The 21,591-nt window shown below is 45.5% G+C and overlaps 1 protein-coding gene across 11 annotated transcripts in view; it reads right to left on the minus strand.

Annotated features, from left to right (window-relative positions):
• Positions 1-21,591, minus strand: part of apc (APC regulator of WNT signaling pathway) — a 388,865-nt gene that overhangs the window by 24,879 nt on the left and 342,395 nt on the right. The gene's annotated exons all lie outside the window — the stretch shown is intronic.

Below are 21,591 nucleotides of genomic sequence, written 5' to 3' on the forward strand. Positions count from 1 at the left end.
TGCTTTTCCTTTCTGTCTATCCTTCCTGAATATTGAATACCTCTGGATGTTGAATTCCCAGCCTTGGTCACCCTGGAGTCATGTCTCCGTAATCTTCGCAAAAGACAGAAAGGAGATGAGGAAAAGTGGAGGGCAGAGAAACCCAAGGCAAAGAACAAAAAGGGCCACTGTACAGCAAAATTCTAAAAGGACAAAGGGTGTTAAAAAAACAAGCCTGAAGGCTTTGTGTCTTAATGCAAGGAGTATCCGCAATAAGGTGGATGAATTAACTGTGCAAATAGATGTTAACAAATATGATGTGATTGGGATTACGGAGACATGACTCCAGGGTGACCAAGGCTGGGAATTCAACATCCAGAGGTATTCAATATTCAGGAAGGATAGACAGAAAGGAAAAGCAGGTGGGGTAGCGTTGCTGGTTAAAGAGGAAATTAAAGCAATAGTAAGAAAGGACATTAGCTTGGATGATATGGAATCTGTATGGGTAGAGCTGCGGAATACCAAAGGAAGAAAACGCTAGTGGGAGTTGTGTACAGACCACCAAACAGTAGCAGTGAGGTTGGGGATGGCATCAAATAAGAAATTAGGGATGCGTGCAATAAAGGTACAGCAGTTATCATGGGCGACTTTAATTTACATATAGATTGGGTTAACCAAGTTGGTAGCAATGCGGTGGAGGAGGATTTCCTGGAGTGTATTAGGGATGGCTTTCTCGACCAGTATGTCGAGGAACCAACTAGAGAGCTGGCCATCCTAGACTGGGTGTTGTGTAATGAGAGAGGACTAATTAGCAATCTTGTTGTGCGAAGCCCCCTAGAGAAGAGTGACCACAATATGGTAGAATTCTTTATTAAGATGGAGAGTGACAGTTAATTCAGAGACTAGGGTCCTGAACTTAAGAAAAGGTAACTTCGATGGTATGAGACGTGAATTGGCTAGGATAGACTGGCAAATGATAATTGAAGGGTTGACAGTGGATAGGCAAATAGCAGACATTGAAAGATTACATGGATGAACTTCAACAATTGTACATCCCTGTCTGGAGTAAAAATAAAACGGGGAAGGTAGCTCAACCGTGGCTAACAAGGGAAATTAGGGATGGTGTTAAATCCAAGAGGAGGCATATAAATTGGCTAGAAAAAGCAGCAAACCTGAGGACTGGGAGAAATTTAGAATGCAGCAGAGGAAGACAAAGGGTCTAATTAGGAGGGGGAAAATAAAGTATGAGAGGAAGCTTGCAGGGAACATAAAAACTGACTGCAAAAGCTTCTATAGATATGTGAAGAGAAAAAGATTAGTGAAGACCAACATAGGTCCTTTGCAGACAGAATCAGGTGAATTTATAATGAGGAGCAAAGAAATGGCAGACCAATTGAACAAATACTTTGGTCTGTCTTCACAAAGGAAGACACAAATAACCTTCCAGAAATACTCGGGGTTCGAGGGTGTAGCGAAAAGGAGGAACTGAGGGAAATCCTTATTAGTCAGGAAATAGTGTTCGGGAAATTAATGGGATTGAAGGCCAATAAATCCCCAGGGCCTGATAGGCTGCATCCTAGAGTACTTGAAGAAGTGGCCCTAGAAATAGTGGATGCATTGGTAATAATTTTCCAACATTCTATTGACTTTGGATCAGTTCCTATGGACTGGAGGGTAGCTAATGTAACACCACTTTTTTTAAAAAGGAGGGAGAGAGAAAACGGTGAATTATAGTTACGGTTAGCCTGACATCGGTGGTGGGGAAAATGTTGGAATCAATTATTAAAGATGAAACAGCAGCACATTTGGAAAGCACTGACAGGATCGGTCCAAGTCAGCATGGATTTATGAAAGGGAAATCATGCTTGACAAATCTTCTAGAATTTTTTGAGGATGTTTCAGTAGAGTGGACAAGGGAGAAACAGTGGACGTGGTGTATTTGGACTTTCAAAAGGCTTTTGACAAGGTCCCACACAAGAGATTAGTGTGCAAAATTAAAGCACATGGTAATGTATTGACATGGATAGAGAACTGGTTGGCAGACAGGAAGCAGAGAGTTGGAATAAACGGGTCCTTTTCAGAATGGCAGGCAGTGACCAGTGGGGTACCGCAGGGTTCAGTGCTGGGACCTCAGCTATTTACAATATACATCAATGATTTAGATGAAGGAATTGAAGCACTAACCGCACTCGATCAGCTCCGCTGGGCAGGCCACATAGTCCGCATGCCAGACACAAGACTCCCAAAGCAAGTGCTCTACTCGGAGCTCCTTCATGGCAAATGAGCCAAAGGTGGGCAGCGGAAACGCTACAAGGACACTCAAAGCCTCCCTGATAAAGTGCAACATCCCTACTGACACCTGGGAGTCCCTGACCCAAGACCGCCCTAAGTGAAGGAAGTGCATCCGAGAGGGCGCTGAGCACCTCGAGTCTCAACGCCGAGAGCATGCAGAAATCAAGCGCAGACAGCGGAAAGAGCGTGCGGCAAACCAGTCCCACCCACCCCTTCCCTCAACGACTACCTGTCCCACCTGTGACAGAGTCTGTGGCTCTCGTATTGGACTGTTCAGCCACCAAATAACTCATTTCAGGAGTGGAAGCAAGTCTTCCTCGATTCCGAGGGACTGCCTATGATGACAGGCCATCCCTCTTGTCATTGTGTCCAACCTCTTGCTGTTTGACTCGCTATTCAGGCTCTCCTGACACTCTTCCCAATGTTTCTTTGCATGACATGCCATTCCTGATCCAAATCCTTTACAGCCTGCTGACCATTCTCATACTCTTTCTTCTATCTACTGGCCATTCGTGCTCACCAATGCAAAGCTCTCTCTTCTTTAATTGCCCAATCTCAATGTCCATTACCTGTATATAGGCCTTGCCTCCAGCTACCTCTCTCAACAACATTTCGTCTACCTCCTGAACATCAAGGGATAAAGATCACCAGTGACAACTCCAGGGCCACAATCCCATAAGTACAAGTAGGTCACAGCCATAAACGCACACAGTGCCTAAAGTAACTAATTTATCAGGTAGTAAAACTCATTAACAAATAGAACTGCTTAATTCAACAATCTCAAACTATACCAAAATACCAAAACCTTCACCTCTGAATTATGCTTCATTTTGTTTTAACTTATTTAGAAATCAGTAAGCATAAGGGTAAGGATTTCATGTTAAAACTATAAAGTGTTCCACCATTAGTACTCAAGACTCCACCATTAGTATGGTATACAATTTTTTCACCAAGACATTTAAACCCTGAATGCAGTGTAGAGAACAGCTGTAAGTCACATCCCTAACATCACAGGACTCAAGTTATGAGAAAACGCAATGAAAGATCAATGCCTTAGATGACTCACTATGAGCAATGCACGGGAGATCTACACTCATACAAAATTATACTGCATATGTGGGTATGTGTATTACAAGTACCCCACAAAAAAGTCTCTTTAATTATTTCAGAAAGGATTCCTCTACTTGCATATATTGCAACTATATCTTCAAAGAAAGAGGGAACAGACCGAGGGGATCAGTTAAACTGCCATTTTTCTGTACTGCAACAGAAATTTCTATTTTGCAGTGATGCAAGAGTGACTGATTAACTTCTTAGAGTTCGGGATTCGATGGAAAGGATTTGGACATGGGCTGTGCTAAGATGTTTTACTTTTACCAAAATCTTGCCGAAAGATTAGCCTTCCAGAAAATAGCCACATGCTGAGTTGTGGATGCGACAATGTGAGAAGGGATTTTCTCCTAGACAGTGAAACAATTAACAAATTGTTGCCATGTCAGGTTGTTCAGAAAGTCACTCGTTTTGGAAACCTTTTTGAGCTCTGAGGGAGTTGTGAGAAACCTTTTAAAAATCAGAACACTAAGTGGAAGTTGGACAGTGAAGGTAGTGTGACAGGGTAGAGAAGGAATGTATTTTTATGTGAAATTAGACGATCCACTGGTGTGGGCTAGCATATGCATTTTCCTTATTTTTGTAATATAATGCAAAGAGAAGTTATATTGATTGTACCAAGTGTCTCTTATCATGATCAGTGTTCTGCATATTTTGCCTACTCTGCAATAAAGCACCTTATGGATCAAACCAAATTTCAACTTGCCTAATATGTTAACTTGGTCCACCACCTGAGATAATGGGCCCAAGTTTCAGGCCACGCCTAGAACGGCGCAGCCCCGACTTGGACACCCGTTTTTCGCGCCCAAAAGTGCGGCTAAAAAATACCTGCAGATTCTCCGGCTCCCTGCAGGTCGTTTGGAGTTCGGCGCGGCGCAGCACGAGCTGTGGGGGGCGGAGCCAGGTCCCTGCGCTGAAATCAGTGCCGGGACCTCTGCACAGGCGCACATGTGCAGTAGCTCCAGGCGCCCAAAACTGTGTGGGTGGGGCCCCGAAGCACGCAGCCCCTAGCCCTGGCCGAATGGGCTCACTGGGGCTGCGAGGATCAGGCTGCACCCCCCCGCCCCCCAGGTCCTGCTCTGGCTCTCTCAACCCTCCCACCCCCAAGCTCCCGCTCCGACCACACCCCCCCCCCCCAAGCTCCCGCTCCGACGACCCCGACCCCGCTCCGACGACCCCCAGCTACCTACCTTTAACTCCTTCGGTGGGGCCCGCCCGCCAGGCATCTTGCTGGGGGGTGAGCCCCGCCCGAAGTCTTGGGCCCGGCTTCTTCACGTCAGCCGGGCCCATTCAGCTTCCTCCTCCTCCCCCTCCCTCTCCTCCGACCTCCCTCTCCCCACCCGCTCGCTGTCAGAAACACAGACACTGACACTTAGAGAGAGACACTGACAGACACACACACTGGGGGGGGGGGGGCCCGTCCCAGCACGCTGTTGGAGGGCTCCCGGTGCTGCAGTCGGTGAGTAGAATTTTTATTTATTGATTGATTTTTTAATTTTTTACATTTTTTATTAATTTTTTTGATTGATTTATTGGCTGATTTATTGATGTATTTATCATTTATTATTGATGATGGCTTTTTATTTGTAAAACTTAAGTGTTTAATGTTTGTAAACCCCCACCCCCCCCATTCTCTACGCCTGATTTTCTACGTGTAGGCAAGGTTTTTCTGAGCGTACAAAAATCTACACTTACTCCATTCTAAGTTAGTTTGGAGTAAGTTTTCACTGCCTAAACTTTCAAAACGGGCGTAAGTGGCCGGACACGCACCCTTTTGAAAAAGAAATCTGTTCCAAACTGAAACTGTTCTAACTGACTGGAACTGGAGCAAACTAAATGCCGAGAATTGCAATTTCTAAGATACTCCATTCTAAACCAGTTGCTCCAAAAAAAACAGGAGCAACTCAGGCCGAAACTTGGGCCCATTGAAGATGCCCTTTGTTGTCTCACTTCCACTTAGTTGCTCTGATTTTTAAAAAGCTTTCTCACAATTCCCTCCGAGCTCAAAAGGGTTTTCAACACCAGTGACTTTCTGAAGAACCAGACATGTCAACAATTTGTTAATTGTTTCACTGTCTAGGAGAAAATCTCTTCTCACATTGTAACACCCACAACTCGGCATGTGGCTAATTTGGAGGTTAATCTCTTTTGAAGGTACAAATATGTAAAACAGAGATCTAGTCCAGAACACACAGGCGTTTCATTATTACACTCCTGTGTCCCGCTACTGCACTAGAAAGACGGGAGGAGGCTCGAGTGGAGCATAAATGTCGGCATGGACTGGTTGGACTGAATGGCCTGTTTCTGTGCTGTATATTTTGTATATTTTATGCAATTCTATGTAAAGTATAGAGCAATGCAAGACAACTTCCATAAGCAGCAGGCGACCAGATTGCATAAGGGAGTGACTGACACCAGATGTGAATTTATAACACTGGGGGCTTAGGTGTTTCAGAGCAGAGGTGGAATACACTGCAACTCTAGCTCGCTGGAGCATAGGTGCATGAATAATATGTATGGGAGAAATGGATTTTGGTTCGTGGGATACTGGCACCAGTATTGGGGTAAAAGGGAGCTGTTCTGTTGTGACTGGGACTAGGGTCCTAGCGAATTAAATAACGAGGTCTGTAAAGAGGGCTTTAAACTAATAGTGGTGGTGGGGGGGTGGGGGGGGGGGGGAAGAGGAAGAGTGGGGAAAGGTTCCGCTGATCAAAAATTTAAAAAGTCAAAGAATAAGGAGAAGCCAATTGAGCAGGGTAAGACTGAGGGAAATGAAAACCAGAGCGTGACAGGAAGGGACAACGTATAAACATGAAAGTGAATCAGAAAGTGGGGTCAAAGCAGGAAGAGTAATAAAAACAAATTTAAAAGCTCTTTATCTGAATGCACGCAGCATTCGGAACAAAATAGATGAATTGACGGCACAAACAGATACAAATGGGTACGATTTGATAGCCATTACAGAGATGTGGCTGCAAGGTGACCAGGGCTGGAAACTAAATATTCAGGGTATTTGGCAATTTGGAAGGACAGACAGAAAGGAAAAGGAGCTGGGGTAGCTTTATTAATAAAGGATGAGATCACTGCGTTAGTGAGAAACGATATTGGCTCAGAAGAGCAAGATGTTGAATCAGTTTGGGTGGAGATAAGGATCAATAAGGGGAAAAAGTCGCTGGTGGGCATAGTCTATAGGCCCCTAACAGTAGCTTCACTGTTGGACGGAGTATAAATCAAGAAATAATGGATAATGGAGGCTTGTAAAAAAGGAACGGCAATAATCATGGGCGATTTTAACCTTCATATTGATTGGACAAAGCAAATTGGCCAGGGTAGCCTTGAGGAAGAGTTCATAGAGTGTATCTGGGATAGTTTCCTTGAACAGTACGTTGCGTAACCAACCAGGGAGCAGACTATCTTAGATCTGGTACTGTGTAATAAGTCAGGATTAATAAACAATCTCCGAGTAAAGGATCCTCTAGGAATGAGTGACCATAACATGGTTGAATTTCAAATTCAGTTGGAAGGTCAGAAAATTTGATCTCTAACTAGTGTGCTAAGCTTAAATAAAGAAGACTACAAAGGTATGAAGGCAGAGTTGGCTAAAGTGGACGAGGAAAATAGATTAAAAATTTGGACGGTTGATGAGCAGTGGCAGACATTTAAGGAGATATTTTATAACTCTCAACAAAAATAGATCCCAATGAGAAGGAAAGGTTGTAAGAGAAGGGATAACCATCTGTGGCTAACTCAGGAAATAAGGGATGGTATCAAATTGAAAACAAGGGCATACAATTTGGCCAAGACTAGTGGCAGGCCAGAGGATTGGGAAACTTTTAAAAGCCAGCAAAGAACGACTAAAAAAATAATGAGAGGGAAGATAGATTATGAAAGTAAACTAGCACGAAATATAAAAACAGTTAGGAAGAGTTTCTACAGATACATAAAAAGGAAAAAAAGAGTGGTTAAAGTAAATGTTGGTCCCCAAGAGGAAGAGACTGGGGAATTAATAATGGGAACAGGGAAATGGCAGAGACTTTGAACAAATATTGTGTATCGTTCTTCACAATAGAAGGCACGAAAAACATCCCAATAGTGGATAATCAAGGGGCAATAGGGAGGGAGGAACTTAATATAATCACTAAAGTAGGAGTACTTGGTAAAATAATGGGACTAAAAGCGGACAAGTCCCCATGACCTGATGGCTTGCATCCTAGGGACTTAAAAGAAGTAGCTGCAGAGACAGTGGATGCATTGGTTGTAATCTACCAAAATTTCCTGCAATCTGGGGAGGTCCCAACGGATTGGAAAACCACAAATGTAACGCCCATATTTTAAAAAGGAGGCAGACAGAAAGCAGGAAACTATAGACCGGTTAGTCTAACATCTGTCATTGGGAAAATGCTGGAGTTCATTATTAAGGAAGCAGTAGCAGGACATTTGGAAAAGCATGATTCAATCAAGCAGAGTCAGCATGGTTTTATGAAAGAAAATCATGTTTGACAAATTTGCTGGAATTCTTGGAGGATGCAACGAACATGGTGGATAAGGGGGAACCAGTGGATATGGTGTATTTGGATTTCCAGAAGCCATTCAATAAGGTGGCACATAAAAGGTAACTGCACAAGATAGAAGTTCACGGGGTTAGGGGTAATATATTAGCTTGGGTTGAGGATTGGCTAACTAACAGAAAACAGAGAGTCGGGATAAATGGGTAATTTTCCAGTTGGCAAACAGTAACTAGAGGGGTGCCGCAGAGATTGGTGCTGGGGCCTCAACTATTTTTAATCTATATTAATGACTTGGATGAAGGGACCGAGCGTAATGTAGCCAAGTTTGCTGATGATACAAAGATGGGTGGGAAAGCAAATTGTGAAGAGGACACTAAAAATCTGCAAAGGGATATAGACAGGCTAAGTGAGTGGCCAAAAATTTGGCAGATGGAGTACACTGTAGGAAAATGTGAGGTTATCCACTTGGGCAGAAAACATTGAAAAACAGATTATAATTTAAATGGGGAAAAATTCATAAGTGCTTCAGTACAGAGGGACCTGGGGATCCTTGTGCGTGAAACACAAAAAGTTAGTATGCAGGCACAGCAAGTAATCAGGTAGGCAAGTGGAATGTTGGCCTTTATTGCAAGGGGGATAGTGTATAAAAGCAGAGAAGTCCTGCTACAACTGTACAGGGTATTGGTGAGGCCACACCTGGAGTGCTGCTTGCAGTTTTAGTCTCCATATTTAAGGAAGGATAGACTTGCATTGGAGGCTGTTCAGAGAAGGTTCACATGGTTGATTCTGGAAATGAGGGGGTTGACTTTTGAAGATAGGTTGAGTAGGTTGGGTCTACACTTATTGGAGTTCAGAAGAATCAGAGGTGATTTTATCGAAACATGTAAGATAATGAGAGTGCTGGACAAGGTGGATGCAGAGAGGATATTTCCACTCATGGGGGAAACTAAAACTAGAGGGCATAGTCTCAGAATAAGGGGTCGCCCATTTAATACTGAGATGAGGAGGAATTTCTTCTCTGAGGATTGTAAATCTAGAATTCTCTGCCCCTGAGAACTGTGGAGGCTGGGTCATTGAATATATTTAAGGCAGAGATAGACAGAATTTTGAGCTAGAGCGAATAAAGGGATATAGGGAGCGGGCAGGGAAGCAGAACTAAGTTCATGATCAAATCAGCCATGATCGTATTAAATGGCAGAGCAGGCTCGAGGAGCCAAATGGCCTACTCCTGCTCCTATTGTGTTCTTGTATGTATTGAATTTGCTTAATCTTGTAATGATTTCATGATCACAAAAACCACCTGCAAACAAGTTAATGCCTTTTGTTTAAAGCAGAATAGATTTTGCTGCTTTTCCGACAAATCTGTGATTTCCAAAGTACTTTGCATCCAGTTTTGTTAAATGCATTTCTCTGAATTAATTTCAAATTCATTTTACACGATGCTGTTTTTTTTACTTTTAGCAGATGCAAAGTGTTAATGAAGTTTCACACAAATTGTAACTTCCAATGTGTTTTCCTAACAATGATTATTTGTACTAGTCGGAGGGTAAGTACTGAGGGAGCGCCGCGCTGTCGGAGGTGACATCTTTTGAATGTCTGCTCTCTCAGATGGACGTAAAAGATCCAACGGCACTATTTTGAAGAAGAGAAATGAAGTTTCCCAGGTATCCTGGCCAATATTTATCCCTCAATCAACATCACGAAAAACAGATTATCTGGTCATTATCACATTGCTGCTTGCAGGAGCTTACAGTGTGCAAATTGGCTGTCCCATTTCCTACATTACAACAGTGACTACACTTGAAAAAGTACTTAATTGGCTGTAAAGCACTTTGGGATGTCATGATGTCGTGAAAGGCGCTATGGAAATCCAAGTCTTTCTTTCTTTGTTTTTTGTGTGTCCTTCTGCGCATAGGACTCTGCCCACTTTCGCACATGGGCACGCGATTCGGCCGCACATGTGCAGTGCGACGTACGAGAAAACCGGAAGTAGTTTTGAACCACTTGGAGCTGCTTCTAGCTTTTGCATTATTTTCAGGACTATTGCCCAGAATATCGCTGTAATTATCTACTTGAACATTTTCACGGCCTGATGTGGGAGAGGAAACATCGGAGGTGGGAGAGAGAAAGAGACTGGGGAGGGAACGAGAAAGAGACTGGGAAGGCAGAGAGAGAGAGTGAGGAAGACTGGGGAGGGCGGAGAATGAGAGACGGGAGGGGAGCGGAAGAGCTAGAGAGACCGGGGGGGGGGGGGGGGGGGGGGAGCGGAAGAGCTAGCGAGACCTGGGGGGGGGGGGGGCGGTGAGAGAGACGGGAGGGGGCGGGGGAAATGAGAGACGGCCGGGGGGGGGGGGGGGGGGGGGGGGATGGGAAGAGTGAGAGAGACGGGGGGGGGGGGGATGGGAAGAGTGAGAGAGTTGGGGGGGGCGGTGAGCGTAAGAGCGAGAGGGGGGAGCGTAAGAGCGAGAGAGACGGGGGGGGGGGGTGAGAGACGGCGGGGGGGTGAGAGAGACGGCGGGGGGGGGGGGGGGTGTGAGTGAGAGAGACGGGGTGGGGGGGGTGAGAGACCGGGGGGGGGGGGTGAAGAGTGAGAGAGACGAGGGGGGGGGGGTGAAGAGTGAGAGAGACGAGGGAGGGGTGGGGTAGAATGGGGCAGAGAGAGAGTGGGGCAAAGAGAGAGAGAGAGAGAGAGAGACTGGGAGGCGGGGAAAAGGAGACTGGAGGAGAGCGAAGGGATCGGAGGGGAGAGGGAACTCAGGGAAGACGGATCACATTCTTCCAACCCCACCCCCGCTTTACATCCACACCTGATTTCTCGGAAAGCTCGGTGCATGTGTGGAGTGGATTATATCTGGAAGTCACAACACTGTCACTATTCACTTCATACCCAATAAACCTGTTAACAATCCATGGTGCAGCGGTGGGGGGGGGAGGGGGGAAATCAGGAACTTGGGCTGAGGGGGGGGGGGGGAAAAGGGGGCTGAAGAACTTGGGCTGGGGGGGGGCCGGGGGAGGGAGCCGGAACTTGGGCCGGGGGAGGGAGCAGGAACTTGGGCCGGGGAGAGGGGAACTCTTTCCTGCCTGGAGTCGGCAGTCAGAATGGCTCGAATTACACTTTGCAAAGACACTGAGAACTTGGTCTGGGCAGTTCTAATTACACATTTCAGATAAACTGCTGGGTGTGTCTTATCCTCCAAGGGGACCAATCAGCAATCAAGTCATGTAATCAAAGGGACTCAGAATTTTTCTGTTGCAAATAACTACGTCCTTTTCCAAATGCACTATAATGAGCTCCACAACTGTGTTTCATGCATAATTCCCCCTCCAATGTTTCAAATTTAATATGTCTGCAGCATGAATTTAGAAACTTCTGTGATGACAATCTGTTGCTGTATATTAATGCATCTCTCCTCCCGCTATCCAAAAGTGAATCAATATGCTAATTCAGCACTTGGGATTGTTTGATTGGGGAGGGTTAACAAGGATATGAGGGGTTGGGGTCGTAAGGAAGACAAGCTCGCTGAGCAAGAGCGCCATCGGTGTAGCCTCGGATAGTCGGAGATGATGAACCAAAACTCTGAATTTCTTTACATTTTAAAGAAACTCAGTGAATTTAGGTTTAAATTCAAAGAAAATGTGTACACCTACACAGCCTCGTATAGAACAATCTCAGCACTGCATGGGATGTTTGAATTCCTGCTGATTTCGAAGAGCAGAGCTGGACTAATCAGAGCTACTTCTGGTGCTCATGGGAGTGGGGCATTGGTGCATCTATATAAGGGGAGGGAGGCCAGGCTTTGATCCATAAAAGGGACTGAGGCACAGCACACAGACATGTATAAATGGTTAAGAGATCCGGAAATTAAAAGAAAGAAGAAAAGGACGTGCATTATATAGCACCTTTCATGGTCTCAGGAAGTCCCAAAGTGCATTGCCACCACTGAAGTACTTTTGAAGTGTCGTCACTGTTGTATTGCAGGAAAATGGGAGGAAACAGCCTTGTAAAAGATTGTGCATATCACTAAGTACCAATATTGTTGGCAAGGGAACTGATATATGGCATTTAGATAAGTGAAAATGCTTGGAGCAAATGGAGGAAGAAATTACTTCATAAGGGGAAGGATGCACAAGTTGAGTAATATGCATGCTCTGGTACACATTTAGTACTGCGAATAGGGGAGAAGAGAATGGTGCTTAAATTTTCACTTGGCACACAGGAGTGTGATCTTGACTGCTGAAAGCACATTACTGTCAGATCTGCGCTGCAATAATATAAATGGGAAATATGCATTAATCATGAGTATTAGAACTGAAATGATAGAACTTTGCTGCTATTCTATGAAGAATTGAATATGAATCTAAATGGAATAATTTCAAAAATAATACTGACCTACATTGGCTCCCGGTTAAGCAATGCCTCGATTTAAAAATTCTCATCCTCGTTTTCAAATCCCTCCAGGGCCTCGCCCTTCCCTATCTGTTAGCTTCTCCAGCCCTACTACCCTCTGAGATATCTGCACTCCTCCAATTCTGGATTATTCAGCATCACTGATTTTAATCGCTCCACTACTGGCGTCCGTGCTTTCAGCTGTCAAGGCACTAAGCTCTGGAATTTCCTCCCAAAACCCCTCTACTTCTCTTTCCTCCTTTAAGACACTCCTTAAAATCTACCTCTTTGACGAAGTTTTTGGTCATCTGCCCTAATATCCCCTTATGTGACTCGGCATCAAACTTTGTTTAACAATGCTCCTGTGAAGCGCCTTGGGATGTTTTACTATGTTAAAGACGCTATAGAAATGCAAGTTGTTGTTTGACATATAAATAGGTCAGATGCACAGCAGCACTTCTTTGTTTGTCACTTCTTGCATTTATTGATGAAAATGAACAGAATAGAAATAGGTCCACAAGACTCTAAATAGGCTATGAATTTGTAAATTGTCATTTGTTGCTTTTGGCAGGTGGTGCTCAAATCTGCGCCAACATTATTTGCTCTCTTTAGAGCTGTTCAGATACCATAACACATCATTACATTTGTCCTGCACTAAGCCTATGCCTCTACATTAGCTGTGTGTGTTTTAGATTGTTTCTGTCCATCACTTAGCAAAACTAGGCAATTCTTCCATTTCACTTTCAGTACATTGCATTACATGCAACAACCAGCAGTTATTATGAGCAAAAATGCAACAATCTCTGGTACGATCTCAGCCTGCTAAAAGCTTGTCCATTGGCTATTTGTGCCCCTGGTAACATGTAGTTTTGATATTGCTTGTCTGGGGTAAGATGTCTGGGATCAGAAAATGGTTTTACATTTTAGATACATAGTGGCACATAATGAACAAGCTCAGAAATAAATAGGCAGTTTCAGCCATTCATATCCACAATAGTACCCTGTCGCAACAATGTTCCACATTTTCTCAGGACATATAGTGGAGAATGTCAGCATATGCATTGTGAAACCTTTTTGTACAACCAACATATATATCCCAGTAATTTCCGTCAGAAATGGCCTGCAAAATCATTCAGTATTATTCACGGTGACAGCAGAAGTTCAAGGCATCCTGCTGTGGTGGAGGTATTGAGATATTGGTTTAATTGCAAGCAGTTGTTTGTGCGAAGGCAGTTTTCTATAGGCTACAATCTGGGGCATCTTCTCCTTTGGGTACTTTAATTAACTATTTCCACCATCTGCAAGGCACAAGTCAGGAGTGTGATAGAATACTCTCCATTTGCCTGGATGAGTGCAGCTCCAACTCGGCACCATCCAGAACAAAGCAGCCTGCTTCAATGGCGCCCCACCTTCAACATTCACTCCCTCCATCACCAACGCACCGTGGCTGCTGCAATGTGCACCATCTAAAAGATGCACTGCAGCAACTCGCCAAGGCTTCTTCGATAGCACTTCCCAAACCTGTGACCTCGACTACCTACAAGGAGTACCTGCAGGCGCATGGGAACACCATGACCTCCAACTTCCCCAAGTCACACACCATCCTGACTCGGAAATATATCATCGTTCCATCATCGTCACTGGGTCAAAATCCTGGAACGCCTTACTTAACAGCACTGTGGGAGTACTTTCACCACACAGACTGCAGCAGTTCAAGAAGGCAGCTCACCACCACCTTCTCCAGAACAATTAGGGATGGGGAATAAATGCTGGCTTTGGCAGAGACGCCCACATCCCATGTACGAATAAAAAAAACTTTGATTGCAGCACATCAGCTATTATTGTGCAGATTTTATGCATAATTACACCAAAGGTACATGGTGCAACACCAAACAAGTGTACAACTTGCAGAGCTGGAAAGATGTTTCAAGTCTCCACAATGTCATAAATAACCGAATGTCCACTGCATCTGCATGACAAAATATTGGCCTGCAAATTGCGGTTGGAGGCAAACTACCCACGTACGCCTCCGAACCGCTAGAAAATTCCCTACTTACCTGTTGTCTCCAGAGCTTTGGACTCTTGTGGTCCTGGGCCTGCAGGCGTATGCCTGTGTAAAGGCCCATGCATCCCAGGGGCGCATGCAGTTCGCAAGCGTCCCTGGGATCATGTGGGCCAGCCCAACCAATCACAAAGTGGGATTCCTATTATGCTTATGGAGATTCCATTTACGTACGAAATCCCCGTAAGCATCATAGAAATCATCTAAAATATACAATTTCACAACTTTGAAATAAAAATGATCACAGGTTTAAACTAATTACAATACCAGTTAATTAAACATTTCAAATAAAAATTTATTTTTTGAAAAATAAATTGAAACATTTTTATTTGGGACAAAATTGACCAAAACTAATTTTAAACGTAAGTAAATGTTTAAATCATTTAAATATTTTTATTTTAAAATTTATTTAAACGCTTATGCTGGTAAAAGAAGGTCTTACGCCTGCTTTTACCAAGCGTAAGGTTTCGGTGGGTATTCACTGGGCAGTAGTTTCAAATAGCCCAACTCTGTGCCAGCAAAAGTGAATTTGTAGCGGATGGGTATGATCTGTCAAGGAGAAACTTGACAGATCGCAAGTTCCAGGTTTTCACATATGCATATCATATGCGGGAACTTTGAACTTGCGGGTCACTTATGTACCGCATGCACACATAGGCCCTGTAAAATCTGGGCCATTGTGTATGCATAAATGCTTACGACACCAGACCACTTCCCAAAGTCCTGTGATGATGGGCTAGCGGCAAAGTAGCAGGTGTGGATTTCAAGGTCTAATTGTAAACCTGCATGCAGGTAGCTCACTGCCATTACATGAGAAAGGGGCTAGAATAAGTGTCTTAAACAATGCCTGCTTGACTAACGCCTGTCAGTTTGCCACATCTGATGGGAATCCCACATAATTGGTTGAAATGGGAGAAGGGAACACCTAAATATAGTAGCTAGGAATAGGAGAAAGCTCCAGGACACAGTCAATAAGTAGACCCGAAGGACGAATTGCACTGATTGGTAGGGAACTGACAGAATAATAGCCACATTGCTGCTCTCAGCGAAATCTGTTTAGCTGAAGGTCAGTTGAAAGAGGTTGGTACAAGATGGACCTTCTTCTGGATAGAGTGCTCCATAGAGGAATCTAGAGAAGCTAATACTGGGCTTGCTGTGAAATCTAATAGGCTATCTAAACTTGAGAGACTTCCTAAAGGAATCAGTGACCGTCTGATGACTACGAGACTTTCATTGTTGTCTAGAAGGAGCAGTCCTGAGCGGGGGCTGAATGAGAGTGGAGACAGGAAGCCCGAGACCAGAAGGAGGGGACCTGAACAGGAGCTTAACGAGAGCAGAGCTGGGAGCAACTCAACACAGGCAGAATATGAAAGAATGATGTCAAAGTGAAAAAAAACCTAAAGTGACATATAAATATAAGAAATAGGAGCAGGAGTAGGCCATTTGGCCCCTCGAGCCTGCTCTGCCATTTAATAAGATCATGGCTGATCTGATCTTGTGCTGAGCTCCATTTCCCTGCCTGCTTCCCATGATCCTTCACTCCCTTATCACTCAAAAATGTATCGATCTCATCCTTAAATATATTCAATGACCCAGCCTCTACAACTCTTGGGGCAGAGAATTCCACAGATTTACGACCCTCAGAGAAGAAATTTCTTCTCATCTCAGTTTTAAACGGGCGACCCCTTATTCTTAAACTATGTCCCCATGTTCTAGATTGCCTCACGAGTGGAAACATCCTCTCTGCATCCACCTTGTTGAGCCCCCTCAGCATCTTATATGTTTCAATAAGATCACCTCTCATTCTTCTAAACTCCAATGAGTATAGGTCCAACCTTTCTTCGTAAGTCAACCCCTTCCTCTCAGGAATCAACTGAATGAACCTTCTCTGAACTGCCTCCAATACAAGTATATCCCTCCTTAAATAAGGAAACCAAAACTGTACGCAGTACTCCAGGTGTGGTCTCACCAATACCCTGTACAGTTGTAGCAGGACTTCCCTGCTTTTATACTTCATTCCTCTTGCAATAAAGGCCAACATTCCATTTGCCTTCCCGATTACTTGCTGTACCTGCATACTAACTTTTTGTGTTTCATGCACAAAGGTCCCCAGGTCCCTCTGTACTGCAAAATTTTGTAATCTGGGTTTCAGAGTTTGAGCAGCAGCTGGCTGCATCTGTGATGCATCTGTGAGGCCGAGAGCTACGTGGATAACATGTTTCAGGGGGTGATCACCACACAGCTGAAGAGTGTGTAGGTAGAGGGAATGTGTGACTGCCAGACAGAAGAGATGGACTAGGCAGGCAGCGCAGGAGTCCGAGTGCATCTCACTTTTTAACTGAATACTGGCAAGGGTGATGGCTCCTCTGGGGAATACAGACAGAGCCAAGTCCACGGGTGGCTCAGCTGTAAGGGGGAAGGGGGTGGGGTGAGGGGAGAGGAGGAAGATCAGGAAAGCAACAGCAACAGGGGATTCAATAGTTAGGGGAACAGACAGGCGTTTCTGCGGCAGCTGATGTGATTCCAGCGTGGTATCTTACCTCCCTGGTGCCAGGGATGTCACTGAACAGCTGCAGAACATTGAGTGGGGAGGGTGAACAGCCAGAGGTCGTGGTCCATATCGATATCAACTACATAGATAGAAAGAGGGATGAGGTCCAGCAGGCAGATTTTAAGGAGCGAGGGAAGAAATTATAAAGCAGGACCTCAAAGGTAGTAATAGCCTTGAGCCGTCTGTAATACTGCTTTGCTGCTCCTGAGTTGGATTGTTGTTTAAAGCTCAGAAATGCCTTGCGCTTGTGATCTATTAGCTCTTGAATCTCCTGATCATTTTCACCAAACCAATCCTGGTGTTTCCTGGTTGAGTGACCAAGCGTCTCTTTGCAGACACTGGTTATGGAATCCTGGAAGGCAGACCAAGCGCTGTGGGCATTCTGCGTCACGGGGTCATCAAGGCACACCAGGTTAGCTGTGAGGCGCTGACTGTATAGGGCTCTCTTAACTGGGTCTTTTAAGTGCCCTGGCATTGACCTTTTTGCTGCACTGCTTCTGCTGCTCCCTTCGCTTGGGGGCGATGTTGATGTCAATGATGCATCGGATTAGGCAGTGGTCCGTCCAGCAGTCGTCAGCTCCGGTCATGGCGCAGGTGATGTGCACATCCTTGCGATCCCTGGCTCGGACGATGACATAGTCGAGCAGGTGCCAGTGTTTGGAGGGTGTTGCCACGATGCCTTGCATTTGTCCCTCTGGCGGAACAAGGTGTTGGTGATGACAAGTTCATGTTCTAGGCATTGTGTCAGGAGTAGGGTACCGCTGGAGTTGGCTTTTCCTACCTCCTCTCTGCCAATCACGCCTCCCCAGAGGGTTGTGTCCTTGCCGACCCTGGCATTGAAGTCACCGAGGAGGATCAGTTTGTCACCGTGGGACAAGGATTTTTCGAGGTTGGAGTAAAAACCCTCTTTGGTCGCATCTGTTGCAGACTGATGACTGTGGCGCTTTGATTCCAGGATAGGGTGAGTCAAAAAGTCATAAGGCGTTCGTTAACCCTGCAGGGGGAGTCTTTGAGGCGGTTGACCAGCTCATTTTTGATGGCGAAGCCAACTCCATGGAGGCGGCGTTCTTCCTCTGGTTTCCCTTTCCAGAAGAAGGTATAACCTCCACCTTGTTCCTTGAGCTGGCCTTCCCCTGCCCGCCGGGTCTCGCTTAGGGCGGCAATGTCGATATCAAAGTGTCTAAGTTCCCGGGCAACTATGGCGGTGCGGCGTTCCAGCCTGTCGCTGTTGGGATTGTCCATGAGGGTCTTGACGTTCCATAGAAACATAGAAAATAGGTGCAGGAGCAGGCCATTCAGCCCTTCTAGCCTGCACCGCCATTCAATGAGTTCATGGCTGAACATGAAACTTCAGTACCCCCTTCCTGCTTTCTCGCCATAACCCTTGATCCCCCGAGTAGTAAGGACTTCATCTAACTCCCTTTTGAATATATTTAGTGAATTGGCCTCAACTACTTTCTGTGGTAGAGAATTCCACAGGTTCACCACTCTCTGGGTGAAGAAGTTTCTCCTCATCTCGGTCCTAAATGGCTTACCCCTTATCCTCAGACTGTGACCCCTGGTTCTGGACTTCCCCAACATTGGGAACATTCTTTCTGCATCTAACCTGTCTAAACCCATCAGAATTTTAAACGTTTCTATGAGGTCCCCTCTCATTCTTCTGAACTCCAGTGAATACAAGCCCAGTTGATCCAATCTTTCTTGATAGGTCAGTCCCGCCATCCCGGGAATCAGTCTGGTGAACCTTCGCTGCACTCCCTCAATAGCAAGAATGTCCTTCCTCAAGTTAGGAGACCAAAACTGTACACAATACTCCAGGTGTGGCCTCACCAAGGCCCTGTACAACTGTAGCAACACCTCCCTGCCCCTGTATTCAAATCCCCTCGCTATGAAGGCCAACATGCCATTTGCTTTCTTAACCGCCTGCTGTACCTGCATGCCAACCTTCAATGACTGATGTACCATGACACCCAGGTCTCGTTGCACCTTCCCTTTTCCTAATCTGTCACCATTCAGATAATAGTCTGTCTCTCTGTTTTTACCACCAAAGTGGATAACCTCACATTTATCCACATTATACTTCATCTGCCATGCATTTGCCCACTCACCTAACCTATCCAAGTCACTCTGCAGCCTAATAGCATCCTCCTCGCAGCTCACACTGCCACCCAACTTAGTATCATCCGCAAATTTGGAGATACTGCATTTAATCCCCTCGTCTAAATCATTAATGTACAATGTAAACAGCTGGGGCCCCAGCACAGAACCTTGCGGCACTCCACTAGTCACTGCCTGCCATTCTGAAAAGTACCCGTTTACTCCTACTCTTTGCTTCCTGTCTGACAACCAGTTCTCAATCCACGTCAGCACACTACCCCCAATCCCATGTGCTTTAACTTTGCACATTAATCTCTTGTGTGGGACCTTGTCGAAAGCCTTCTGAAAGTCCAAATATACCACATCAACTGGTTCTCCCTTGTCCACTTTACTGGAAACATCCTCAAAAAATTCCAGAAGATTTGTCAAGCATGATTTCCCTTTCACAAATCCATGCTGACTTGGACCTATCATGTCACCATTTTCCAGATGCACTGCTATGACATCCTTAATAATTGATTCCATCACTTTACCCACTACTGAGGTCAGGCTGACCGGTCTATAATTCCCTGTTTTCTCTCTCCCTCCTTTTTTAAAAAGTGGGGTTACATTGGCTACCCTCCACTCCATAGGAACTGATCCAGAGTCAATGGAATGTTGGAAAATGACTGTCAATGCATCCACTATTTCCAAGGCCACCTCCTTAAGTACTCTAGGATGCAGTCCATCAGGCCCTGGGGATTTATCGGCCTTCAATCCCATCAATTTCCCCAACACAATTTCCCGACTAATAAAGATTTCCCTCAGTTCCTCTTCCTTACTAGACCCTCTGACCCCTTTTATATCCGGAAGGTTGTTTGTATCCTCCTTAGTGAATACCGAACCAAAGTACTTGTTCAATTGATCCGCCATTTCTTTGCTCCCCGTTATGACTTCCCCTGATTCTGACTGCAGGGGACCTACGTTTGTCTTCACCAACCTTTTTCTCTTTACATACCTATAGAAACTTTTGCAATCCGCCTTAATGTTCCCTGCAAGCTTCTTCTCGTACTCCATTTTCCCTGTCCTAATCAAACCCTTTGTCCTCCTCTGCTGAGTTCTAAATTTCTCCCAGTCCCCAGGTTCGCTGCTATTTCTGGCCAATTTGTATGCCACTTCCTTGGCTTTAATACTATCCCTGATTTCCCTAGATAGCCACGGTTGAGCCACCTTCCCCTTTTTATTTTTACGCCAGACAGGAATGTACAATTGTTGTACTTCATCCATGCGGTCTCTAAATGTCTGCCATTGCCCATCCACAGTCAACCCCCTAAGTATCATTCGCCAATCTATCCTAGCCAATTCACGCCTCATACCTTCAAAGTTACCCTTCTTTAAGTTCTGGACCATGGTCTCTGAAATTACTGTTTCATTCTCCATCCTAATGCAGAATTCCACCATATTATGGGGGCCAGTCCCAAACTTCATGTTAGAAGAATGGAAGATGCCTATGCGTGAGTTCTTTTAATGTGGGGTGGTCGTTGTACACCACACGGGCTTAGCCGAGGAAGGTCTTGGTCCAGTGGCAAGACGACTGGAGACCAGGCACTGCTATATGGGCATTACAGCATTACAGACGGCTCAAGGCTGAGGTCCAACAAAAAACCCGGCACCTAAAGAACAGGTGGCGGATAGAGAAAGCACAGGAGATACAGCAGCTGGCTGATAGCCATAATGTGTGAGGCTTCTTCACCGCAGTCAAGGCCACCTACGGGCCAAACACCCAAGGCCCCACCCCACTGCTGGCCAAGAACGGGGAAACGCTCAAGGACACCGAGGCAGTCAGGGCCCGCTGGAAGGAGCACTTCGAAGATCTCCTCAATCGAGACTCTGCCTTTGACCCGCATGTTCTCGACTCCATCCTGCAGCATGCTACCCGCCACCATCTCAGTAAAACCCCAACACTGCACGAGGTAGAAAAAGCCATAAGGCAGCTTAAGAACAACAAAGCTATGGAAGCGGATGGAATCCCTACTGAGGCACTGACGTATGGCGGAGAGGCACTGCTGGCGCGAATACATGACCTCATCGCTCGCATTTGGAAGGAGGAGAGCATGCTGGGAGATCTCAGAGATGCAGTGATCATGACCATCTTTAAAAAAGGCGAAGTCCACAGAGGAATCTCCCTGTTATCAGCCACTGGGAAAGTCGTCGCTAGAGTCCTCCTCAACCGTCTTCTTCCTGTGGCTGAGGAGCTCCTCCCGGAGTCATAGTGCGGATTTCGTCCCCCACGGGGCACAACGGATATGATTTTTGCAGCGCGACAGCTGCAGGAAAAATGCAGGGAACAGCACCAGCCCTTATACATGGCCTTCTTCGACCTTACAAAAGTCTTTGACACGGTCAACTGCAAAGGTCTATGGAGCGTCCTCCTCCGTTTCGGATGCCCCCAAAAGTTCGTCACCATTCTCCACCTGCTCCACACCTAAATGCAGGCCGTGATCCTTACCATTACAGAACCAGTCCACGTCCGGACTGGGGTCAAACAGGACTGCGTCATTGCCCCAACCCTCTTCTCAATCTTCCTCGCTGCCATGCTCCACCTCACAGTCAACAAGCTCCCCGC

The sequence above is a fragment of the Pristiophorus japonicus genome, chromosome 1 (genome assembly GCF_044704955.1).
Source record: "Pristiophorus japonicus isolate sPriJap1 chromosome 1, sPriJap1.hap1, whole genome shotgun sequence".
Classification (NCBI taxonomy): domain Eukaryota; kingdom Metazoa; phylum Chordata; class Chondrichthyes; family Pristiophoridae; genus Pristiophorus; species Pristiophorus japonicus.